The sequence below is a fragment of the Bos taurus genome, chromosome 29 (genome assembly GCF_002263795.3).
Source record: "Bos taurus isolate L1 Dominette 01449 registration number 42190680 breed Hereford chromosome 29, ARS-UCD2.0, whole genome shotgun sequence".
NCBI classification, from domain to species: domain Eukaryota; kingdom Metazoa; phylum Chordata; class Mammalia; order Artiodactyla; family Bovidae; genus Bos; species Bos taurus.
The window spans coordinates 787611-814352 of record NC_037356.1 but is presented as its reverse complement, the minus strand read 5'-3'; the positions used below and the strand labels follow the sequence as shown (position 1 = coordinate 814352).

General features: G+C 39.1%; 1 pseudogene; it reads right to left on the bottom strand.

Moving 5' to 3' along the window:
- Positions 1-2645: 2645 nt before the first annotated feature.
- LOC100297728 (cardiolipin synthase (CMP-forming)-like) overlaps positions 2646-26742 on the bottom strand; it is a 41006-nt pseudogene continuing 16909 nt past the window's right edge.

The window sequence follows — 26742 nt, the reverse complement described above, 5'->3', positions numbered from 1 at the left end:
CTTCAGTCGTGTCCAACTCTGTGTGACCCCATAGACAGCAGCCCACCAGGCTCCACCTTTCCTGGGATTCTCCAGGCAAGAACACTGGAGTGGGTTGCCATTTCCTTCTCCAATGCATGGAAGTGAAAAGTGAAAGTGAAGTCGCTCAGTCATGTCTGACTCTTAGCGACCCCATGGACTGCAGCCTACCAGGCTCCTCCGTCCACACAATTTTCCAGGCAAGAGTACTGGAGTGGGGTGCCATTGCCTTCTCCGATACTGTATGGTTACACTGTCCTAAATAGTTACACTGTCCTAAAATCCCATCTGTAGCCCCCTTTGCTCATTTATCTTGATGTTCTCAGGGTCTGCCTCCCTGCCTCCCTACCTCTCCTGCCCATGCCACAAGGTAAGATTGCACTCCCCTGGATGCAGATCAAGGTGCAGCTTATATTCAGGTCACCTTGCCCCACCCCAGTATCTTGGCTATCTCACTACCCAGTCATCTCTAAATTTCCGCTGAACTTGACAAAAAAATTCACCCTGCCTGCTCAGTGGAAAGACCCACAAGGAGATGAGTAAGATTGGATCTCTAGGCTCTGAAAGTTGCAAAAAATCCAGCTAGCTAGCAGGGCGATTAAATTTTCTGCTGAACAGCCTCAGGGAATTTCTCAAGAAATGCCAAGATTGTGGAATGGCTTTTCTTTAATCTTTATGACTCATTCCTCCTAAGCCAGCCCTAGTCCTTTAATGAAGCTTTTTTTTTTTTGCAGATGTAATTTTAGTGGTGCTACAATGTGTCTAATGAAGTAATAATTTGTGGGTGTGCAGGGTGTTATGAGGCAGCAGGAGGCCAGTTTAGGCAGTTCCTGCAGGAAGCAAAGCCAAGGTACCCACCCCATTTAGAAGATGCGCATTTCCCAGGCCCCACTGGCTGTTGCATGTTTGGCATTTGGAAACCCATGGTTGGCAAGGATCCGAACAACATATTCTATATTTCATCTTTCAAATCATTGTTCCAGGAAGGCAGCAGGGCAGACAGTAATCATTCCAGTTTGAACGATATTATCTGAACCTGCTGACAACAGGTTCTACTGGGCTTGGGACCTGCTAGGTTTCTCCTTAGAAGGACACTGATCTTTGGAAGGCAAGAAAGAAGTAAGATTCTTCATGGTCTGCAAGGCCACTCCACGTGACAGTTCAGGAGGCCAGGACCGTTCTCAGGTCTCGTCCAGGCCCTCCTGCTGCTGTTCCCCCATTCCAGATTCCATGACCTCTGCTACAGACGCCCCCTTCTCCCCCACTTCCCCTATCACAGAATGCTTCATAACCAATTGTCACTTGCTCCTTACTTGTCCACAGGCCCCTTTGGGCTGTTTCCTCACTGAGATCTGGACAGCTCTCTCTACAATAATGTTGGCAAAGTATACAGATTAGTTGAACAAATGAATGAACTGAATGGCTGTAATGGTTCTTTACCTCCATGAATGGCCCTTCTGTGTTGTAAAACAGAAGCCTCAATGCAATTCATACTTTCTCTCTTTTGAGCACAGCTCATTCCATTTGGTCACCAAGTCCATCAGTTTAAATCCTAAAATATCTCCCAAACCCTCTTCATTACTTTGTCCCTACCTGAGTTTAGATTCTGAGCATCTCTTGTGAGGGTTGCCACATAAAATACAGGATGCCCCATTACATTTGAATGTTAGGAAAACAACACATTAATTTTTTTTAGTATAAGTTTATCCCCAATATTGCAAGGGACTTAATGCTAAAAATTTTTCGTAGCTTATGTGAATTTCAAATGTAATTTGGTGGTCCTGTATTTAAATTTTCTTGTTATAAAATAATACATTTTATTGTTATAAAATACATAAAATTTTACTCATTTAGCCATTTTCACGTGTACAATTCAGTGGTGTTAAGTACATTCACAATATGCCACCACCACCACTATCCATTTCCAGAACTCTTCCATCATCCCAAATAGAAATTGTACCTCTTATAAAACAAATCCTCACTCCCCACTCCCTATATTCTCTAGTAACATTTACTAGATGTTACTACAGTACATCTACAGCACTATTACTTCCTGTCTATATGAGTTTGCCTATTCTAGGTACTTTATGTAAGATGAGTCATACAATATTGTTTTTATGTATGTGGTCTGTTTCACTTAGTGTAATATCTTTCAGGTTCACCCATGTTGTAGCATATACAAGGTTTTCATTCCTTTTTAAATTTAAATAATATTCCATTGCATGTGAATACCATGTTTTGTTTATCCATTCATCTGTTGTTCCATCTTTTGGCTATTGCAAATAATTCTGCTATAAACACTGGTATGTAAGTATTTGAGTCCCCACTTTTCCTGGTGGCTCAGAGGGTAAAACATCTGCCTACAATGTGGAAGACCAGGGTTTGATCCCTGGGTCAGAAAGATTCCCCTAGAGAAGGAAATGGCAACCCACTCCAGTATACTTGCCTGAAAAATCCCATGGACAGAGGAGCCTGGTAGGCTACAGTCCATGGGGACACGACTGAGCGACTTCACTTTCTTTCACTTTTTAAATTCTTTTGGGTATATACCTAGATATGGAATTGCCAGATCATAGGGTAGTTCTATGCTTAACTTTTTGAGGAACTGTCAGTCTGTTAGCACATCATCAGCAGCGCTCATTTCCACGATTCTCATGCCCATATGTTAAAGGATCAACTATAACTGAAAACTCAGCTGCCAAAGAAGCTGCCACCAAGGTGAGGTGGGCTTCTGTGTCTACCTTGCTGATGAGAACTGGTTTTAATTTAGTAGTGGCACAGCAAGGATTGGAATAGCTAGCAAGCATTCTCAATGTTGGAAGAGTTCAATATTTGACATCAAAATCATAGCAATCAACATTACATCTTTAAAATTATCATGTAAATAAGTAAGACCAGAATAATATCTGCATAGGTCAAACTAATATAGAAGGTACTGATAGGTATTGTATCAGCAGGTTAACCAAGAACACATCCAAGAGTTGATTTCTGATTGTCCAAATTTTGAACAAAAAATTCATTCAACAAATCGAGTAGACCAGCTAAAGCAAAAACTCGTAATGCAATATGAAAATCTTCTCTGGTAATCAAATAGCCCCAAACTGGAGGCAAGCCAATTCTCATTCACAAAACATCTGGAATTGTCCATGGATTTTCACATAGGCCTGGTTGTGCTTTCCTAGCCCTGTCATTGCCTGGACCCTTGGCAGTGAAGACCACCTTTTTCCCCCCAAGAAGGCCCTCCAGTTAATTTTTAAAAGTTTGTCATTTGGGTGCTTTATTGTCTCTTCATGTATCTAATAACTTATTTTACTCATTTGTTACTTGTAATTATGAGAGCTATAGTTTTATTTCTAGAAATTCTATTTTTAACTACTCATTATTTTCATTTTTTCATTAAAATTATTAATTTATTTATTTGGTTGCACTGGGTCTTAGCTATGGCACATGGGGTCTCTAACTGCAGCAAACTCTTAACTGTGGCACGTGGTATCTAACTCCCTAGCTAGGGATCGAACCTGGGCTCCCTGCATTGGGATCTGGGAGCTTTAGCCACTGGTCCACCAGGGAAGTCCCTCATTGTTTTTCATAGTGACACTCTTTTCTTAGAGTTTATTCCTTCACTGATTAATTTAAATATGCGTATGCCATAACTTTTAGAGTTACGTTATACTATCTCAAGTCTTTAGGGTTCTAATCCTGGTATTCACTGTGTCTGTTAATTCATGCATAGTTTTTCCTTATGTGTTTTTTAAAAATTTTGATTGTGAGGTCATCATTTGATTGATGAGACTAGCTTATGGCCTGGATTGTGAAAGTCTGCTCCTAGAGAGATGTTCCATTTAATTCTGGGGTATCACTGGCTTGGTGAAAATTGTATCACTGGTTGCATAAACTGTTATAAGAATTTCTTGGTCTAGACGTTCTGGGACCGTGAGAATAACTAAAAATGAAATAGCCAAGAGAAAAGCAAAACCAAAGCCCCATGAAATAAATCTCCAGGTTTTCCATCTCAACTGAAAGTATTTTATTTTAATATTTTTCCTCATTTAGAGTCTAGGGAAAAAGTAGTGATGTTCCTTGTTATTCAGTACTGGTGGATGGATTTTTCTTTTCTAGGTCACCATTTTTACTGAACATCCTGCTTATAGATGATCCTGGCTGTGTGTTTGGGTCTTAGGTCCAATTTCCTAGTCTTTGCAAAACTAAAAACTTATCTCCAGATCTTACAAGGTGGCAAAACCTAAGCCCTTAAGTTACTGAGTTCTATCATCTTCCTTGGTAGCTCCAGAGTCTCAGTATTCTAACTACTCTGAGCCTTTCTCTTGCCTCTATGTATCTTTCTTCTTGTGTGTTCATCTATGTGTGTGTGTATTGCTTTATTCAGTTGGTTCTATTCCATTTTGTCAATGGTTTCCTTTGCTGTACAAAAATTTTTCAGTTTAATTATGTCCCATTTATTTTTGCTTTCATTTCTTTTTCCTTAGGATACAGAGTTAAAAAAAGATCCCCTATGATTTATGTCAAAGAATCTTTAGCCTATGTTCTCTTCTAGGAATTTATGGTTTCAGGTCTTACATTTAGGTCTTTAATCCATTTTGAGTTTATTTTTGTGTGTGCTATTAGAGAGTGTTCTGATCTCATTCTTTTACATGGAGCTACCTAGTTTTTCCAGAACCACTTATTGAAGAGATTTTCTTTTCTCCATTGTATATTCCTGCCTCCTAAGAAGAAGGAAAGAAAGAAAGAAAGAAAGAAAGAAAGAAAGAAAGAAAGAAAGAAAGAAAGAAAGTGAAGTCACTCAGTCCTGTCCGACTCTTGGCGACCCCATGGACTGTAGTCCACCAGTCTCCTCCGTCCATGGGATTCTCCAGGCAAGAATACTGGAATGGGTTGCCATTTCCTTCTCCAGGGGATCTTCCCGACCCAGGGATCGAACCCAGGTCTCCTTCATTGCAGGCAGTCTTTAACCTCTGAGCCACCAGGGAAGCCCAAGCTTGCCTCCTAAGCTGGAGATTAATTAACCATCAATGTGTGGGTTTATTTCTGGGCTCTCTAATCTGATCTATTGATCTATGTGTCTGTTTTTGTACCAGTACCATGCTGTTTTGATTACTGTTACTATGTGGTATAGTCTGAATTCAAGGAGGATAATATCTCCAGCTTTACTTTGCCTATTTTGGGTCTTTTGTGGTTGCATATAAATTTAAGGATTAATTTTTCCAGTTCTGTGAAAATATCATGAGCATTTTGATAGCAGTTACATTAAATCTGTAGATTTTTCTGGGTAATATGGCCATTTTAACAATATTTATTATTCCAATCCAAGAATATAGTATATCTTCTCAGTTTTCTGCATCATTTTCAAATTTCTTCATCAAAGTTTTTATAGTTTTCAGAGTATAGGTTTTCACCTTCACCATAAGTGTACAGAAAAGGCAACAAATATTAATCTTGTTTGCAGAATTCATCTATTAGTTTTAATGGCTTTTGAGTGGAGATATTTTGTTTTTGTTCAGTCACTAAGTTGTGCCTGACTCTTTGTGCCCCATGGACTGCAGCACACCAGGCTTCTCTGTCCTTCACTATCTCCCAGAGTTTGCTCAAATTCGTGTCCATTAGTCAGTGATGCTATCTAACCATCTCATCCTCTGCTGCTCCCTTCTCCTTTTGCCTTCAATCTTTCCCAGCATCAAGGTCTTTTTCAATGAGTCAGTTCTTCACATCAGGTAGCCAAAGTAATGAAGCTTCAGCTTCAGCATCACTACTTCCAATGAATATTCAGGGTTGATTTCTTTTAGGATTGACGGGTTTTGATCTCCTTGCAGTCCAAGGGACTCTCAAAAGTTTTTTCCAGCTCCACGGTTTGAAAGCATCAATTCTTTGGTGCTCAGTCTTCTTTATGGTCCAACTCACATCCGTATATGACTACTGAAAAAACTATAGCTTTGACTCTATGGAAATTTGTCATCAAGCAATGTCTCTGCTTTTTAATATGCTGCCTATATGTCATAGCTTTCCTTCTAAGGGGCAAGCATCTTTTAATTTCATGGCTGTAGTCACCATCTGCAGTGATTCTGGAGCCCAGGAAAATAAAATCTGTCACTGCTTCCACTTATTCCCCTTCTATATGTGATGAACCTGAATGAAGTGATGAGCCTGAATGCCATGATCATAGTTTTTTGAATGTTGAATTTTAAGCCAGCTTTTTCACTCTCCTCTTTGACCCTCATCAAAAGGCTCTTTAGTTCCTCTTCACTTTCTGCCATTAGAGTGGTATCATCTGCATATCTGAGGTTGCTGATATGGATTTATATGTATAGAATCATGTCATCTCCAAATAATTACAATTTTAGTGTTTTCCCTTCCAATTTGGATGTCTTTTATTTCTCTTTCTTGTCTGATTGCTGTGGCTAGGATATCCAATACTATGTTAAATAGAAATGGTGAGCGTGGGCATCCTTTCTTCCTCCTGATTTGAGTAAAGGATTTCAAGTTTTCACTATAGAATAAAAAATTGTTAGTTGTGAGTTTGTCATAAATGGTTGCTATTGTGTTGAGATATATTTCCTCTGTACCCACTTTTTTCTTTCTTTCTTTTTTAAATTGAAGTGTAATTGATTTAATATTTTGTCATAGCTTCTGGTGTACAGCAAAGTGATTGCTCTGTTCAGAATGTCTATTTCTTCCTGATTCAGTCTGATTGCTTGTTTCCAGAAATTTGTCCATTTCTCCTAAGCTGTCCAATTCTTGGTAAATAATTGTAGTATTATTTTATTATTCTTTATATCTTAAACTTAATTTGATGAGCCACATTCATCATTTGCTTTAGAAAGTAATTATTTCATTCATAGGTTACACTTTTTATTTCTTATCTAATTTATTGATCATTTTATAAATACTTCATTAAATAATACTGGTAATAGTGGTCTAATTCAATTTACTATATTATAATCAGCTCAATTCCAGAAAAATAAATGACCCAATCAAAAAATGGGCCAAAGAACTAAATAGACATTTCTCCAAAGAAGACATACAGATGGCTAACAAACACATGAAAAGATGCTCAACATCACTCATTATCAGAGAAATGCAAATCAAAACCACTATGAGGTACCATTTCACGCCAGTCAGAGTGACTGCGATCCAAAAGTCTACAAGCAATAAATGCTGGAGAGGGTGTGGAGAAAAGGGAACCCTCTAACACTGTTGGTGGGAATGCAATCTAGTACAGCCACTATGGAGAACAGTGTGGAGATTCCTTAAAAAACTGGAAATAGAACTGCCTTATGACCCAGCAATCCCACTACTGGGCATACACACTGAGGAAACTAGAATTGAAAGAGACACGTGTACCCCATTGTTCATTGCAGCACTGTTTATAATAGCCAGGACATGTAAGCAACCTAGATGTCCATCAGCAGATGAATGGATAAGAAAGCTATGGTACCTATACACAATGGAGTATTACTCAGTCATTAAAAATAACACATTTGAATCAGTTCTAATGAGGTGGATGAAACTGGAGCCTATTATACAGAGTGAAGTAAGCCAGAAAGAAAAACACCAATACAGTATACTAACGCATATATATGGAATTTAGAAAGATGGTTAACAATAACCCTGTATACGAGACAGCAAAAGAGACACTGATGTATAGAACAGTTTTTTGGACTCTGTGGGAGAGGGAGAGGGTGGGATGATTTTGGAGAATGGCATTGAAACATGTATAATATCATATATGAAACAAGTCGCCAGTCCAGGTTTGATGCATGATACAGGATACTTGGGGCTGGTGCACTGGGACGACCCAGAGGGATGGCACGGGGAGGGAGGAGGGAGGAGAGTTCAGGATGGGGAACACTTGTATACCTGTGGTGGATTCATGTTGATATATGGCAAAACCAATACAATATTGTAAAGTTAAAAAATAAAATTAAAAAAAATATAAATCTTAAAAGTTCTTTCTCCATTAAGTAAAATGCAGACTGCTCTGAATAAGTATTATTTAATTGACCTGAAACATTTTAGAAGCATACTCACAGGTTATGAGGTAAAATCTTGGGATCATTTAACATGAATATAGATGGATAGAGCTTAATAACCCTATGTAATTCCAGTAATTTGGTTTTGCCTATGATTTTTACAGATAAGATCATCATCTAACAATGAGGTCTCCTGTCTATCTGAATAAGAGAAGTGGCCACTGGAGGCCATGAGTACTAAATACTAGTGAATATAGGCCAAGTAGCCACTATATAGTGTCTTAATTAAGGCCAAGTCAAAACTGAAACTAACTTAGCATGGACATGGGGATGGTTAGCAATTCAACAGACCCTGCAACTAAGAGACCAATAATAAAGGACTCGTATGGGAATGCAGACAGGTGTTTGAAGAATGGCAAGCTGGGATGTGCATCCTTTTTAAAATGTGCTTTAGGGTTTTATATCTACACCATAGCTCCTGGGCACTTGAAATATGTATATTCATATTCAGTAGATTTCAGCCAATATTTAGTGAATCCTTGATGTGTACTAGGGCACTGTGCAGTGGGGTAGGGATACACAGATCATCAAGATCCCTGACACCTCCCCTGGTCCCAGAGAACCACAGGATTACTGCAGGTGGGCAGAACCCACCCCCCCTCTCCACCAAAAAAAAAAAAAAAAAAAACAACAACAACAACAACAAAAACAACACCAAAACAGTAAAGAACAATAGAAAAAGTTGCTAAAATAAAACACTTCTTCCCACAACTGTTTCATGTTTTCTCATGTAATCCTTTCAACAACCTGATGAGATACATTATTATTTCCATGTTAGAATTAAAAAATACTGAGATAGGGCTTCCCCAGCAGTCCAGAGGTTAAGACTTCAGACTTCCAAAGCAAGGGGTACAGGTTTGATCCCCAGTCAGGGAACTAAGATCCCACATGCTATGGGGGATGGCCCTCCAAAAAATACTCTTAAAAAAACCACTGGGATACACTTTATGCCTTGGTTTGTAATTTAGAATGTTTTTAGGTATCAGACAGAAGACAAAACTGAGATAACTAGACCAGGTGTCAGATGATAGGAATTGGCAGGGATTCTGAAGAACTGGGGCCAATGTGCTTTACTTGAGGATGTTCAAAGTCAAGACTAACCAAAATAAAAACAACCTTGTAGGCTGCCGGATCTCAAACAAAACAAAGCTGTAGGATAGGTGCAGCAGCCAGTTTCTGATGTCTGCTCTGTTCCATCACAGCCACCAAATTCTGCAGATGGGGAAGAAAGCTAAGGCTCCTTGATGACTCTAGCTTTCAGCCATCTTACCCCCCCCCCCACCCCTGAGAAGTGGGAGCAAGAACATCAAAGGCGTCTAAGATAAGTAATAACACTCCTCCCACTCTAGTAGATTGTAAAGTGTGTTGCAAAGTACCAGTGATTAAAACCATATAGCTTTGGATTTAGAAAATTCATCATTGCAATAGAATAGGAATTTCAGAAATTCAAAATTGTACAAAGCTTTATAACATGTTAGAAACAGTATCACAATAGGGAACAGATTTACTATTCAATGTTTTGAAGAAATCGAATCTCAGTAGGGAAGAGAGTAAATTCAGAGCTAGACACTACAATAGATTCTCAGTAAGTCAAAGAATGAATGATTTAAAAACCACCTGTCAAAAAGAGCTTGAGGTAAACAAATTAGCTTGATTGAATGCTACTGAAGACTGTCATGGGACATCTTGAATATCAGTATTACCTGACTCCTGGGGCACATTCCATGTACAAAAATCTGTGGTAGCCAGAAATGCTGTAAAACACATATCAAAAAGAAAATAAATAGATTAGAGAAATTTATATCTGAAGAAGAATAAATATGATATAAATATATAACATTGTCATTTGATTCCACTTTGAGTGTAGTAAGAAAGGAACAGATGTTTTTGCTGATGGAAAAAAGTGCAGTATCTTATTACATTATAAAATGTCCATCCTCAGAGTAATTAACAGCATACAAATAAGAACAACTTGGAGGTACTATTATATCCCCATTAAAGTAATAAAGCCAGTGGTAAAATCCAGTGATGACAAGTCAGGAGGAGAAATAAGTTCCCAAGAAATTGTATACTTGTCTGGTCTCTTTCGAGAGCAATGTGGTTTTCTCTCTCAAGGACTATGAAAGTGCTAATATGTTTTGATCAAACAATTCCTTGCTCCCACAAATAAATATTTTTTAATGCCTAAAATGTTTATAACAAAATCAATTATAAAAATATAAAGGGAAATAAATAAATACATATATAGCTACTTAAATGGCAAAAGTGTGAATGATATAAAGTGAAAGATTAAAATATGGAACAATGTTCTGTGCTGACTTCATTGATAGATAATAGAATTTTGAGTCATTTGAGACATACCAAAGGCTATAATAAAGGTCATATATGACAAACCCACAACTAATATCATATTTAGTGGTGAAAAGCTGAAAGTATTTTCTCTAAGATCAGGAACAAGACAAGAAAGTCCTCTTTTGCCACTTTCATTCAACATAGTTTTGGAAGCCTTATCCACAGCAGTCAGGGAAGAAAAAAAAAGGAATATAAATTAGAAAAGAAGAAGTAAAACTGTCACTATTTGCAGATGACATGATGCTATACATAAAAAATCCTAAAGATACTTCTAGAAAACTACTGGAGCTCATCAATGAATTTGGTAATGTTGCAGGATACAGCATCAATGCACAGAAATCTGTTGCACTTCTGTACACTAACAACAATAGATAAGAAAAAAATTAAGGAAACAGTCTCATTTACCATTGCATCAAGAAGAATAAAATGTCTAGGCATAAAGCTACATAAGGAGGTAAAACAGCTGTACTCTGAAAACTGTAAGACACTGATGAAAGAAATGGAAGATGACACAAATAGATGAAAAGATATACCATGTTTTTGGATGGGAAGAATTAATATTGTCAAAATGACTATACTACTCAAAGCAATGTACAGATGCAGTGCAATTCCTGTCAAATTATCCCTATCAAGTTATCAGTGGCATTTTTCACAGAGCTAGAATAAAAAATATTAAAATTTGTATGAAAATACAAAATACATCAAGTAACCAAATAAATTGTAAGAAAGGAAAATGGAGCTTGAGGAACCAGGCTCCGTGACTTCAAACTATGCTATAAAGCTATAGTAATCAAAACAGTATGGTACAGGAACAAAAACAGACTCATAGAAAGTGAAAGTTAAGTTGCTCAGTCCTGTCAGACTCTTTGTGACCCTACGGACTGTAGCCTACCAGGTTCCTCCATCCATGGGATTTTCCAGGCAAGAGTACTGGAGTGGGGTGCCATTTCCTTCTCCAGGGGATCTTCCCAACCCCAGGTCTCCTGCATTGCAGGTAGATGCTTTACTGTATGAGCCACAAGGGAATTTATAGATCAATGGAACAAGAGAGAAAGCCCAGAAATAAATCAATACACCTATAGTCAATTAATCTACAACAAAGGAGGCAAGACTATACAACGGACAGCCTCTTCTATAAGTGGTACTGGGAAAACAGAGCAACCAATGTAAAAATAAGGATTTAGAATATTCTCTAACACCATACACAAAAACAATCTGAAAATGGATTAAAGAACTAAATGTTTAAGACTGGATACTCTAAAACTCTTAGAGGAAAACAGGCAGAACCATCTTTGACATAAATCACAAAAATATCTTTTTAAATCCACATCCTAGAGCAGTGGCAGATGCATGTTGATGTATGGCAAAACCAGTACAATATTGTAAAGCAAAAAAAAAAAAAAAAAAGGAAGAAAGAAAGAAAATAAAAACAAATATAGACAAATAAAGATAACATAATTAAGTTAAAGGCTTTTACACAGCAAAGAAAACTATAAACTAAAGAAAACAAACAAACAAACAAACAAAAAATCCCACAGAATGTGGAAAATATTTGCAAACAAAGCTACCAACAAGGGATTAACCTCCAAAATATACAATTTTTGCAGTTCTATTTAAAAATTCCAATCAAAAAATGGGCAGAAGATCTATATAGAAATGTCTCCAAAGAAGATGTACAGATGACAAAAAAAAAGCACATGAAAAGATGCTCAATTTCATTAATAATTGTAAAAGTGAAAGTCGCTCAGTTGATTCCAACTCTTTGCGACCGCATGGACTATACAGCCCATGGAATTCTCTAGGCCAGAATACTGGAGTGGGTAGCCTTTCCCTTCTGCAGGGGATCTTCCCAACCCAGGGATCAAACCCAGGTCTCCTGCATTACAGGCAGATTCTTTACCAGCTGAGCCACAAGGGAAGAAATAATTGGAGAAATGCAAATCAAACTACAATGAGGTATGACATAACACCAGTCAGAATGGCCATCATTAAAAAAATGTACAAACAATAAATGCTGGAGAGGTTATGATGAAAAGGGATCCCCCTACACTGCTGGTGAAAATGTAATTTTGGTGTAGCCACTATGGAGAACAGTATGGAGGTTCCTTAAACAACTAAAAATAGAACTTCCATATGATCCAGCAATCCCACCCTTGGGCATATACCTGGAGAAATCCACGATTCAAAAAGATATGTGCACCCTAAGGTTCCTTTTCTTTTTAGTGCGGGTGGCTGAGACCGGCACATTTAGCGCTGCTGAGAGGAGCTACCCCACGTCCGAGGTCAGGGGCAGAAGCCGGGAGGACCCTATGCCCGAAGAGAGGCGGCCAGGAGGACCTACCCCACGCCCGAGGCCAGGGGCCACAGCCAGGAGGAGAAACCCCATCTCCAAGGAGTGGTGGCTGCGTGGGCACAGGAGGGCCTAGAGGAGCTATTCTACATTCAAGGTCAGAAGGGGTGGCGGTGAGGAGAAATGGTATGGACCTCACAGAAATGGTATGGACCTCATCCAAGGTAAGGAGCACCGGCTGCGCTTTGCTGGAGCGGCTGTAAAGAGATACCCCACGTCAAAGGTAAGAGAAACCCAAGTAAGATGTTAGGTGTTGCAAGAGGGCATCAGAGGGTAGACACACTGAAACCATACTCACAGAAAACTAGTCAATCTAATCACACTAGGACCACAGCCTTGTCTAACTCAATGAAACTAAGCCATGCCTGTGGGGCCACCCAAGACGGGTGGGTCATGGTGGAGAGGTCTGACAGAATGTGGTCCACTGGAGAAGGGAATGGCAAACCACTTCAGTATTCTTGCCTTGAAAACCCCATGAACAGTATGAAAAGGCAAAATGATAGGATACTGAAAGAGGAACTCCCCAGGTCAGTAGGTGCCCAATATGCTACTGGAGATCAGTGGAGAAATAACTCCAGAAAGAATGAAGGGATGGAGCCAAAGCAAAAACAATACCCAGTTGTGGATGTGGCTGGTGATAGAAGCAAGGTCTGATGCTGTAAAGAGCAATATTGCATAGGAACCTGGAATGTCAGGTCCATGAATCAAGGCAAATTGGAAGTGGCCAAACAGGAGATGGCAAGAGTGAATGTCAGCATTCTAGGAATCAGCAAACTAAAATGGACTGGAATGGGTGAATTTAACTCAGATGACCATTATATCTACTACTGCGGGCAGGAATCCCTCAGAAGAAATGGAGTGGCCATCATGGTTAACAAAAGAGTCCAAAATGCAGTACTTGGATGCAATCTCAAAAATGGCATAATGATCTCTGTTCGTTTCCAAGGCAAACCATTCAATATCACAGTAATCCAAGTCCATGCCCCAACCAGTAACACTGAAGAAGCTGAAGTATAACGGTTTTATGAAGACCTACAGGGCCTTTTAGAACTAGCACCCAAAAAAGATGTCCTTTTCATTATAGGGGACTGGAATGCAAAAGTAGGAAGTCAAAAAACACCTGGAGTAACAGGCAAATTTGGCCTTGGAATATGGAATGAAGCAGGGCAAAGACTAAGAGTTCTGTCAAGAAAATGCACTGGTCATAGAAAACACCCTTTTCCAACAACATAAAAAGAAGACTCTACACATGGACATCACCAGATGGTCAACACGGAAATCAGATTGATTATATTCTTTGCAGCCAAAGATGGAGAAGCTCTATACAGTGAACAAAAACAAGACCAGGAGCTGACTGTGGCTCAGATCATGAACTCCTTATTGCCAAATTCAGACTGAAATTGAAGAAAGTAGGGAAAACCACTAGACTATTCAGGTAAGACCTAAATCAAATCTCTTATGATTATACAGTGGAAGTGAGAAATGGATTTAAGGGCCTAGATCTGATAGATAGAGTGCCTGATGAACTATGGACTGAGGTTTGTGACATTGTACAGGAGATAGGGTACAAGACCATCCCCATGGAAAAGAAATGCAAAAAGGCAAAATGGCTGTCTGGGGAGGCCTTACAAATAGCTGTGAAAAGAAGAGAAGTGAAAAGCAAAGGAGAAAAGGAAAGATATAAGCATCTGAATGCAGAGTTCCAAAGAATAGCAAGAAGACATAAGAAAGCCTTCCTCAGCAATCAATGCAAAGAAATAGAGGAAAACAACAGAATGGGAAAGACTAGAGATCTCTTCAAGAAAATTAGAGATACCAAGGGAACATTTCATGCAAAGATGGGCTCAATAAAGGACAGAAATTGTATGGACCTAACAGAAGCAGAAGAGATTAAGAAGAGGTGGCAAGAATACACAGAAGAACTGTACAAAAAAGATCTTCATGACCCAGATAATCACGATGGTGTGATCACTCACCTAGAGCCAGATATCCTGGAATGTGAAGTCAAGTGGGCCTTAGAAAGCATCACTACAAACAAAGCTAGTGGAGGTGATGGAATTCCAGTTGAGCTCTTTCAAATCCTGAAAGATGATGCTGTGAAAGTGCTGCACTCAATATGCCAGCAAATTTGGAAAACTCAGCAGTGGCCACAGGACTGGAAAAGGTCAGTTTTCATTCCAATCCCAAAGAAAGGCAATGCCAAAGAATGCTCAAACTACCGCACAATTGCACTCATCTCACATGCTAATAAAGTAATGCTCAAAATTCTCCAAGCCAGGCTCCAGCAATACGTGAACCGTGAACTTCCAGATGTTCAAGCTGGTTTTAGTAAAGGCAGAGGAACCAGAGACCAAATTGCCAAGATCCGCTGGATCATAGAAAAAGCAAGAGTTCCAGAAAAACATCTATTTCTGCTTTATTGACTATGCCAAAGCCTTTGACTGTGTGGATCACAACAAACTCTGGGAAATTCTGAAAGAGATGGGAATACCAGACTACCTGACCTGACTCTTGAGAAACCTACATGCAGGTCAGGAAGCAACAGTTAGAACTGGACATGGAACAACAGACTGTTTCCAAGTAGGAAAAGGAGTACATCAAGGCTGTATATTGTCACCCTGCTTATTTAACTTATATGCGGAGTACATCATGAGAAATGCTGGGCTGGAAGAAGCACAAGCTGGATTCAAGATTGCCAGGAGAAATATCAATAATATCAGATATGCAGATGACATCACCCTTATGGCAGAAAGTGAAGAGGAACAAAAAAGCCTCTTGATGAAGGTAAAAGAGGAGAATGAAAAAGTTGGCTTAAAACTCAACATTCAGAAAACGAAGATCATAGCATCTGGTCCTATAACTTCATGGGAAATAGATGGGGAAACAGTGGAAACATTGTCAGGGTTTATTTTTTTGGGCTCCAAAATCATTGCAGATGGTGATTGCAGCCATGAAATTAAAAGATGCTTACTCCTTGGAAGAAAAGTTATGACTAACCTAGATAGCATATTAAAAAGCAGAGACCTTACTTTGCCAACAGAGATCCGTCTAGTCAAGGCTATGATTTTTCCAGTGGTCATGTATGGATGTGAGAGTTGGACTGTGAAGAAAGCTGAGCGCCGAAGAATTGATGCTTTTGAACTGTGGTGTTGGAGAAGACTCTTGAGAGTCCCTTGGACTGCAAGGAGATCCAACCAGTCCATCCTAAAGGAGGTCAGTCCTGTGTGTTGGAAGGACTGATGCTGAAGCTGAAACTCCAATACTTTGGTCACCTCATGCATAGAGTTGACTCATTGGAAAAGACTCTGATGCTGGGAGGGATTGAGGGCAGGAAGAGCAGGGGATGACAGAGGATGAGATGGCTGGATGGCATCACTGACTCGATGAGTTTGAGTTTGGGTGAACTCTGGGAGTTTGTGATGGACAGGGAGGCCTGGCATGCTGTGATTCATGGGGTTGTAAAGAGTCGAACACGACTGAGCAACTGAATTGAATTGAACTGAACTGAACTAACATATACAAAATAGATGATCAACAAAGACCTACTGCATAGCACAGGGAACTCTACTCAGTATAATAACTTATAATTGAAAGAATCTGAAAAAAATAGATATCTGTGCTCAGTCACTCAGTTGCGTCTGACTTTTTGTGGCCCCATGGACTGTAGCCCACTAGGCTCCTCTGTCCATGGAATTTTCCAGGCAAGACTACTACAATGGGATGCCATTTCCTCCTCCAGGGGATCTTCCAAACCCCAGGACTGAACTCATGTCCTTTGTGTCTCCTGCATTGGCAAGGGGATTCTTTACTACTAGTGCCATCTAATAGAAAGAATCTGAAAAATAGAACCTACTATTCTTAGTAGATAAGAATCTGCTTATCTGTATAAGTAGATATATTTATATGTATATACATCGATAGGCTCCCCTGGTGGCTCAGTGGTTGGCAACCCACTCTAGTTTTCTTGCCTGGGAAACCCCATGGACAGAGGAGCCTGGCAGGCTACAGTCTATAGGGCTGCCAAAGAGTCAGACACTTAGTGACTAAACAACATACACATAGACATGTATAACTTTGTATGATGTATACATAGATATGTGTATGTATAACTTTGCTGTACACCTGAAACTAACACAACATTGGAAACCAACTGTACTCCAATATGAAATAAAAATTTAGAAAAAGAGTTACTTCAGTTTATGCAACACTTGCTAGTGACCAGAAGGTCTGGCTAGGTTCTTGGAGACAATGGAAAAAAACAGAGTTGTAGAATTTGGAACAAGATGGTGGAGGAATAGGTGAACATGGATATATCTCTCTCCTTGGATACATCAGGAATACATCTTTAGACACAGAAGTGCATGCAGAATACCAGCTGAGAGTGGACAGGAGTACCTGACCACCAGAAAAGAATATGTAGAACCACGTAAAATTCGGTAGGATGAAGGAACTAGGGAGAAAAACAGGAGTGTTAGTAGGGCCCGACCTGCCCTCAGCAGGTGGGGGAACAGAAGCAGGGGTCCGATCCCCACAGCAGGGAAACTGTCTGAGTCAGAGGAAAAACCTTTAAGGCTGAGAGTGAAACAGCTGATCTATGGCAGCCTAAATGGAATGAGAATCAGACAGTCCTTGCTGCAGCCATGCATACCCTGAACAGGGATGCAGGTCCCCTGGAAGGCGCAGCGGCTGGGAGCTTGAGTTTAGGGATTGTGGCGCAATCCCAGGGCGAGGGCTGCTGTCGACTGCAGAGAGACGGATCCAGGGGATGTGAGGGCGGAGATTGTGGTGGGAAATGACTGTGGAAATGACCATGGAAGCAAGGTGATATGGCTGAGTCACGCATAGCGGGTGGAGCCATCACCATAGCCTCTCTCCCCCAACATGCCAGCATCAGCAGCTGAACAATAGAGAGGCTGGCCCATCAAACACCTGACACACTGAACTACAGAGCAAGACCCCACCCAGGGTGCTCCTTTAAGTGACTGATACACCGATCTACAGAGTAGGACCCCAGCCACAGGGCCCCTTGAAGTGACTGATGTGCCAAACAACAGAGAAGGACCGCAGGCAAAGGAGCCCTCTAAGTGCCTGAATGGGCAGAGCTACAGAGAAAGACTGGCCAAAGAGGCCTTCTGATCTCCAGCTACAAGAGGCTGGAAAAAACACTGATCCGGCCATAACTCCTGCAGTGGAAGCAGTCTATGTCCCTGCACACTTGGCACCACCAGGGTCCCCACAAGTCAAGCAGATGTACCACCTTCACACTCAACCCTCACTGGGGCAGAGCAGCCACAGGCAAAAAAGTCTTGTGTCTATGCACGCAGGGTCGCTTTGGTCATGTCAGACTCTTTGCAACTGTGTGGACTGTGGCTTGCCAGATTTCTTTGTCAGGGATGGGGGTTCTCCAGGCAAGAACACTGGAGTGTATTGGCCATTACTTGTTGCCATACCCTTTTAGAGCACTATACTTCCTGCTGCCCTAGCCGCCAACTCCCTTGAGGACCTGGTGCTGCCAGAACCCCTGAGACCCAAACAGCTGCACCACCTCCACACCTGGCCCTCACTGGAGCAAACCCAACTCCTCCAGGGCAGCCTCAGGAGCAAACTCCAGTGGATGACCCACATATAGAGATGGAAATAAAACCACAACTGAAATCCAGGGGCAGTGTGACTAAGGAAGAAGATCCAAAACTTTCCCACTAGCTGTACAAGCTGCAGATTAAATCTACAAGACCAACTAGGTAGACGCTGTGTCTATGGAATATATGAAAGGACATTGAGAGCTCCCACAGAAGAAAACTCACTAGCTCTGATAGCTGTGGACATTGGAGGCAAGAACACACAGGACTAGGACCAGATTAAAATCTGAGCTGCCCCCACAGCAGGTCCAGAGAGATCAGCACAGCGTTGGAGGGCATCCCAGGGAGGTGAGGTGGACTGTGACTCCCAGTGTAGGAAAGGACTCTGACAGCAGTGACTCAAGAAAAGCATTAATCTTATTTTTTGACTTGCTCTGTAGATTCTTTTGGATTTTTTTTTCTTTTTTTTCTTTGCCTCCCCACTCCCCTTTCTGTTGTAGTTGTCGATTTTATTGACAGTAAGAAATCCAGTTAAGCTTTTGAACTTATTTTTTCCCCCCACTCACATTTTTTATTGTTGTCATAAACATCTGCCTCTACAATGGGCTTTTGCATTTCTGTGGAGTTTTCCTCTTTTTTTCTTTTCCATTTTAAAATTTTAATTAAAAAAAAAAACCTATTGTTATTTTTTCTACATTTACTCCTTTGTTTACTTTTCCTACTGTTCTTTTTCCCTTGCAGTTAATCTTTGATGTATATAAATCTTCTCCATCTACCTCTATTTAACTTTGCCTATCTATTCTTTATTTTCTTTCTTTCCTTTCCTCTCAACATATTTATTAGTTTTGTTTTCATTGATTTATTCCCCACTTTGTGCCTTGCTTTAGTTTTGTTTTCCAGTTAGTGCTAAGTTAGTTTTGTTCTTAACAGGTAAATACAATTTGTGATTTCCTTTGTGCTCCAGGTCAATCTACTGTACTTTATTTTTGTTGGACTGTTTTCACTGTGCTCATGGGTGTATATGTATATGTGCATATTCCATTATTTTAATTATTATTTGACTGATTTTGTAACTGCCATTTGTCTGAGGTTCATCTTTGATTTCTCAGTTTTGGATATTTGTTTTAATCTCACTTAATGCCATAACAAACCACCTGTGGAATCTTTGTTCCTGACCAGAGATCAAGCTGTGAGTTTTTGGAGTGGGAGCACTGACTCCAAGACCCTAGACTACCAGAGAACTAACTCTAGGAAGTATCAAATAGTGATAACTCACACGAAGGAAACCACTGGACTACAACACTCTGCATCACCCAACCACCAGTAGCACCCTGTGCAGGATGCCTCATCTAAACAACAAACAAACAAACAAAACTACAAACCCAGTCATCAGCAGACAGGATTACCACCTCACTCAGCCTTGCCAATCAGAGGAAAAATAAACAAACAAACAAACAAAAACTTCACACAAATCTCACCCTGTAGGAAGTTCACACACATACAAACTGCTGGACCAATCTTAGGAGGACAGAAACCAAAAGGAAGAAAGAATTCAACTTTCTTCAAGGAAAGAATTCAACTTTCCTGAAGCCTGGGAAAGAAGACCTCAAACACATTAACTTAAAAAAAAAAAAATGAAAAGGCAGAGGAATACTGCACAAATGAAGGAACAAACCAGAAACACAGAAGTCCAAATAAATGAAGAGGAAATAGGCAAACCACCTGAAAAAGAATTCAGAATAATGGTAGTAAAGATGATAAAAAACCTTGAAAATAACATGGAAAAAATGCAAGAATCAATTAACAAAGACCTAGAAGAATTAAAGAATAAACATACACGTGTTCCCCATCCTGAAACCCCCTCCCACCTCCCTCCCTATACCATCCCTCTGGGTTACCCCAGTGCACTAGCCCCAAGCATCCTGTATCATGCATCGAAGGCAAAACCAATACAATATTGTAAAGTAATTAGCCTTCAATTAAAATAAATAAATTTATATTTAAAAAATTAAAAAAGAATAAACATACAGAGAAAAACAACACAATTAATGAAATTAAAAATACTCTAGAAGGAATCAATAGCAGAATATCTAAAGCAGAAGAATGAATCAGTGAGCTGGAAGATAAAATCGTGGAAATAACTTCTGAAGAGCAGAATAAAGTAAAAAAAATGAAAAGAGCTGAGGACAGTCTCAGAGACCTCTGGGACCATATCAAACACATCAACATTCGAATCATAGGGGTCTCAAAAGAAGAAGAGAAAAAGAAATAGTATGAGAAAATTTTTGAAGTGATTATAGTTGAAAATTTCCCCAACATGGAAAAGGAAATAGTCAGTCAAGTACAAGAAGCACAAAGAGTCCCATACAGGATAAACCCAAAGAGAAACATGCCAAGACACATATTAATCAAATTAACAAAGACTATACATAAACAAAGAGTATTAAAAACAGCAAGGGAGAAGCAACAAGTAACATACAAGGGAAACCCCATACACTTAACAGCTGATCTTTCAGCAGAAATTTTACTGGCCAGAAGGGAATGGCAGGCTATATTTAAAGTACTGAAAGGGAAAACTCTACAACCAAGACTTCTGTACCTGGCAAGGATCTCATTCAAAATTGATGGAGAAATAAAAAGCTTTCAGACAAGCAAAAGTTAAGAGAATTCGGTACCACCAAACAAGGTTTACAACAAATGTTAAAGGGACTTATATAGTCAAGAAATACAAGAGAAGAAAAAAGATCTACAAAGTCAACCCCAAACAATCAAGAAAATGGCAATAGGAACATTGATATCAGTAATTACTTTAAAAGTAAATGGAGTAAATGCTCCAACCAAAAGACACAGACTGGCTGAGTGGATACAAAAACAAGACCCATATATATTCTGTCTACAAGAAACCCACTTCAGACCTTAAGACACATATAGACTGAAAGTGAGAGGATGGAAAAATATATTCCATGCAAATGGGAAGCAAAAGAAAGCTGGATTAGCAATATTCATATCAGACAAAATAGACCTTAAAATAAAGAAGATTACAAGAGATAAGGAAAGACAGTACATAATGATCAAGGGATCAATCCGAGAGAAAGACATAACAATTATAAATATCTATGCACCCAACATAGGAGCACCTCAGTACATAAGGCAAACACTAACAGACATAAAAGGAGAAATTGACAGTAACACAATAAGAGTAGGAGACTTTACCACCCCACTCACACCAATGGACAGATCATCGAAACAGAAAATTAATAAGGAAACACAAGTCTTAAATGATATGTTAGATGAGATGGATCTCATTGATATCTTCAGGACATTCCATCCAAATGCAGAAGAATACACCTTCTTCTCAAGTGCACATGGAACATTCTCCAGGATAGACCACATCTTGGGTCACAAATCAAACCTCAGTAAATTTAAGAAAATTGACATTGTATCAGGCATCTTCTCCGGCCACAATGCTATGAGACTAGATATCTATTACAAGAAAAAAAGTGTAAGAAACACACACACATGGAGATTAAATAACACATTTCTAAAGCACCAACAGATTACTGAAGAAATCAAAAGGGAAATTTAAAAATTTCTAGAAACAAATGACAATGAAAACACGACAACTCAAAACCTATGGGATGCAGCAAAAGCAGTTATAAGAGGGAAGTTTATAGCAATACACCCCTACCTCAAGAAACAAGAAAGACATGAAACAGACAACTTAACTTTACACCTAAAACAACTGGAAAAAGAAGGATAAAAAAAAAACAAAATTAATAGGAGGAAAGAAATTATAAAGATCTGAGCAGAAATAAATGAAAAAGAAATGAAAGAAACAATAGTAAAGATTAATAAAACTAAAAGCTTGTTCTTTGAGAAGATAAACAAAATTGACAAACCTTTAGCCAGATTCATCAAGAAAAAAATAGAGAAGAATCTAATCAACAAATTAGAAATGAAAAAGGAGAGGTTACAACAGACAATGCAGAAATACAAAGGATTATAAGAGACTATTATGAACTACTATATGGCAATAAAATAGATAGCCTGGAAGAAATGGACAGATTCTTAGAAACTTTCAATCTACCAAGATGGAAACAGGAAGAAATACAAATTATTAACAACCCGGTTACAAGCACTGAAATTGAAGCTGTGGTCAAAAACCTCCCAAAAAACAAAAGCCCAGGACCAGATGGCTTCACAGCTGAATTCTATCAAACATTTAGAGAAGAGCTAATGTCTATCCATCTAAAACTCTTTCAAAAAAATTGCAGAGGAGGGAACAGTTCCAAACTCATTCTACAAGGCCACCATAACCCTGATACCAAAACCAGACAAAGACAACACACGAAAAGAAAACTACAGGCCAATATCACTGATGAACATAGATGCAAAAATCCTCAGGAAAATTTTAGCAAACAGAATTCAGCAACACAACAGAAAGCTTATACACCATGATCAAGTTGGGTTTATTCAACTTGAAGGATGCTTCAGTATATGCAAATCAATCAAAGTGATACACCATATTAACAAATTGAAAGATACAAACCATATGATCATCTCAATAGATGAAGAAAAAGCCTTTGACAAAATTCAGCACCCATTTATGGTTAAAGCTCTTCAAAAAATGGCCATAGAAGGAACCTACCTCAACATAGTAAAGGCCATATATGATAAGTGTACAGCAAATATTATTCTCAATAGTGAAAAACTGAAAGCATTCCCCCTAAGATCAGGAACAAGACAAGGGTGTCCACTTTCACCACTAGTGTTCAACATAGTTCTGGAAGTCCTAGATAAAGCAATCAGAGAACAAAAAGAAATAAAAGGAATCCAGATCAGAAAAGAAGAAGAAAAACTCTCATTGTTTGCAGATGATATGATACTGTACATAGAAAACCCTAAAGATAGTATCAGAAAATTACTAGAGCTACTCAGTGATTTAGCAAAGTTGCAGGATACAAAATCAATACACAGAAATCACTTGCATTTCTACATACTAACAATGAAAAATCAGAAAGAGAAATTAAGGAATCAATCACATTCACCATTGCAACAAAAAGAATTAAATATCTAGGAATAAACCTACCTAAGGAGACAAAAGAAATGTACACAGAAAATTATAATATACCAATGAAAGAAATCTAAGATGACATAAATAGATGAAGGGATATTCCATGTTCCTGGGTGGAAAGAACCAATATTGTGAAAATGATTATATTACCAAACTCAATCTACAGATTCAATGTGATCCCTATCAAATTACCAATGGCATTTTTCACAGAACTAGAACAAAAATTTCACAATTCATATAGAAACACAAAAGACTGTGAATAGCCAAAGCAGTCTTGAGAAAGAAGAATGGAGCTGGAGGAACCAAGCTCCCTGACTTCAGATTATGCTACAAAGCTACAGTCATCAAGACAGTATGGTGCAGGCACAAAAACAGAAATATAGACCAATGGAACAAAATAGAAAGCCCAGACATAAACCCATGCACCTATGGGTAGCTTATTTTTGACAAAGGAAGTAAGAATATACAATGGGGCAAAGACAACCTCCTCAATAAATGGTGCTGGGAAAACTGGACAGCTACATGTGAAAGAATGAAATTAGAACACTTCCTAACACCATACAAAAAGATAAACTCAAAATGGATTAAAGATCTAAATGTAAGACCAGAAATTATAAAACTCTTAGAGGAAAACATAGGCAGAACACTCAGTGACATAAATCAAAGCAAGATCCTCTATGACCCACATCTTAGAGTAGCAGAAATAAAAACAAAAGTGAACAAGTGGGACCTGATTAAACTTAGAAGCTTTTGCACAGCAAAGGGAACTATAAGCAAGGTGGAAAGCAACCCTCAGAATGGGAGAAAATGATAGCAAATGAAACAACTGGCAAAGGATTAATTTCCAAAATATGCAAGCAGCTCATACAACTCCATACCAGAAAAACAAACAACCCAATAAAAAAAGTGGGAAAAAGACCTAAACAGACATTTCTCCAAAGAAAACATACAGATGGCTAACAAACACATGAAAAGATGCTCAACATCACTTATTGTTAGAGAAATGCAAATCAAAACTACAATGAGATATCACATTACACCAGTCAGAATGAACCTTATCAAAAAGTCTACAAACAATAAATGCTGGAGAGGGCGTGGAGAAAAGGGAACACTCTTGCACTGTTGGTGGGGATGTAAATTAATGCAGCCATGAGGGAAGATGGTATGGAGATTCCTTAAAAAACAAGGAATAAAACCACCATATGACCCAGCAATCCCGCTCCTCGACATATACCCTGAGGAAACCAAAACTGAAAGAGACCCATGTATCCCATTGTTCATTGCAGCACTATTTACAATAGCTAGAACATGGAAGCAACCTAGATGACCATCAACAGATGAATGGATAAAGAAGTTGTGGTACATATACACAATGGAATATTACTCAGCCACAAAAAGGAACACATTTGAATCAGTTTGAATGAGATGGATGAACCTTGAACCTATTTTTTTTAATACTTATGTTCAGTTCAGTTCAGTCACTCAGTCATGTCTGACTCTTTGCAACCCCATGGACTGCAGCACGCCAGGCCTCCCTGTCCATCGCTAACTTCCAGAGTTTACTCAAACTCATGTCCATTGATTCAGAGATGCCATCCAACCATCTTATCCTCTGTCGTCCCCTTCTCCTCCTGCCTTCAATCTTTCCCAGAATCAGGGTCTTTTCCAATGAGTTAGTTCTTCACATCGGGTGGCCAAAGTATTGTAGTTTTAGCTTCAGCATCAGTCCTTCCAATGAATATTCAGGACTGATTTCTTTTAGGATGGACTGGTTGGATATCCTTGCAGTCCAAGGGACTCACAAGACTGTATTCTCCAACACCACAGTTCAAAATTATAATAGCCAGGACATGGAAACAACCTAGATGTCCATCAGCAGATGAATGGATAAGAAAGCTTATTAAAAAGAATACATTTGAATCAGTTCTAATGAGGTGGATGAAACTGGAGCTGATTATACAGAGTGAAGTAAGCCAGAAAGAAAAACACCAATACAGTATACTAATGCATATATATGGAATTTAGAAAGATGGTAACAATAACCCTGTATACGAGACAGCAAAAGAGACACTGATGTATAGAACAGTCTATTGGACTCTGTGGGAGAGGGAGAGGGTGGGATGATTCTGGAGAATGGCATTGAAACATGTATAATATCATATATGAAATGAGTCACCAGTCCAGGTTCAATGCACGATACTGAATGCTTGGGGCTGGGGCACTGGGACGACCCAGAGGGATGGTATGGGGAGGGAGGAGGGAGGAGGGTTCAGGATGGGGAACACATGTATACCTGTGGTGGACTCATTTTGATATATGGCAAAACCAATACAATATTGTAAAGTTAAAAAATAAAATAAAATAAAATTAAAAAAAAAAAAGCATCAATTCTTCAGTGCTAAGCCTTCTTTATGGTCCAACTCTCACATCCATACACAATTACTGGAAAAACCATACCCTTGACTAGACGGATCTTTGTTGGCAAAGTAATGTCTTTGCTTTTTAACATGCTGTCTAGGTTGATCATAACTTTTACATTATCATATGTAAAATAGATAGCCAATGGTAATTTGCCATATGGATCAGGAACCTCAAATAGGGGCTCTGTATCAACCTAGAGGAGTGGGATGGGGAGGGAGACAGGAGGGAGTTTCAAAACAGAGGAGATATATGTATACCTATGGCCGATTCATGAAGTTTGACAGAAAACAGCAAGATTCTGTAAAGCAATTATCCTTCATAAAAAAATTAATTTAAAAAAGAGCTATATACCCAGATAAGTGCACAGATATTTTCAATGTGGTACGTTCAACCAAATTAAATATAATAGCTATTATGTAAATATTGACTAATATGTCCCAGGCACTATTCTAAGTGCTTTACATAAATCTCAAGTAATCATCTCAATAAACTTGTGGGGTTGAAACTATTATTATCCTATTTTACTGATTAAAAAACTGAGGTGAGAGAGGTCAGGTCCTGGCCCAAGGTCATGTGACTCTGATAGAGGTCAGCCCAAGACTCCATGAGAGATTCAAGATGGATCAGCTAACCCAAACTGGGGAGGACCAGAGGCATTTCCAGAGAAGGTGGTACCCGCTCTGAGTCTGGCAGGACAGGAAGGAGTTAGGTGAGGCAAAGGAGATGATTTAAGTGAGTGAAAGAAAAGATGACAGACATGATGTATTCAGGGACCATCAGCAGGGTATATTGCTGAAATACAGAATTTCATGGGGAGCCTAGCAGGTTTCTGATATAAGCATGGGTCAAATCAGTAGGGCTTTGCATGCCATGCTAAAAACTCTGCCCCCTCTTCTTTTTTTT